Source organism: Podarcis cretensis, assembly GCF_951804945.1.
Source record: "Podarcis cretensis genome assembly, chromosome: 1".
NCBI classification, from domain to species: Eukaryota; Metazoa; Chordata; class Lepidosauria; order Squamata; family Lacertidae; genus Podarcis; species Podarcis cretensis.
In genome coordinates, this window is record NC_137170.1 from 37,766,703 (window position 1) to 37,767,705 (window position 1,003).

Below are 1,003 nucleotides of genomic sequence, written 5' to 3' on the forward strand. Positions count from 1 at the left end.
AAGAGGATCTTAAGCTTAAGTAAGCAGAGGTCACTGCTAGGAAAATAGTAACACTTAGCATTCATCAAATGCTTTGGAGAGTTCAAAACCCTCTGTCTCAGTAATCCTCTAAAGAGTTCTAGAAGGGAGGTTGGTATTATCCCCATTATTATTCTGAATTATGATTTTTAGTTACTGTGTGGACCTATTTAAGTCAAAATGAAGAATAAAACAATTAAAAAGTTGTAAAGGTGAAAAACCCCTGTATGGTTAATGTGGCGATCACACACAGGGCCCCCGGACGTTTGACGATCTATTGACCCTGTGCCGCCACTGCGATTGCTTTTTCCGCTGCCACTACCCCGTATCTCACGGGGACACACGGAGTCCAGTCAGTTGTTAACATAAACAAATAATCAAGTTTATTTTTAAATGCAGGAACAAGCTTATGGTTTCAGTTAATTTTTCTCTTGTCAGTTTCTTATTCTTAGTTCCTAACAACTCCAAACTGATTATTCCAACTATCTATCTGACTCCACCTAACAATTCCTCTCATTCTCTCACAATACAACTCTACCAACCCACTGCCTAAACCTCCCTCTTCCTTCTTCAACTCCCAAACCTCAACCCTCAACAACCCAAACCCCAACTCTCTACTCCCAAACTTCAATTGACTTTCAAAACCTCCCACTCTAACCTTTATTCCCCCCTTGCATTCTCACTGGCCAATCACATCACACCCATTTTAACCCTTTCCTTATGACCCATCCTAGGAGGCAAATGCCACAGTTAAGTCCAGTCAAAGGCGACTATGGAGTGCGACACTCATCTCACTTTTCAGGCCGAGGGAGCCAGAGTTTGTCCACAGACAGCTTTCCGGGTCATGTGGCCAGCATGACTAAACCACTTCTGATGCAACAGGACACTGTGAAGAGTGCCAGAGCACATGGAACAGCATGGAAATGCTGTTTACCTTCCCACCGCAGCAGTACCTATTTGTCTACTTGCACTGGTATGTTTTCAA

At 43.1% G+C, this 1,003-nt stretch overlaps 1 long non-coding RNA gene across 1 annotated transcript; it reads right to left on the reverse strand.

The window, feature by feature from the left end:
• Positions 1–375: 375 nt before the first annotated feature.
• LOC307200941 lies at positions 376–751 on the reverse strand. Its single transcript, XR_013832478.1, has 2 exons — positions 630–751; positions 376–579 (listed from the first exon to the last, which is right to left on the reverse strand). It is a non-coding gene; the product is annotated as an uncharacterized lncRNA (long non-coding RNA).
• Positions 752–1,003: the final 252 nt, after the last annotated feature.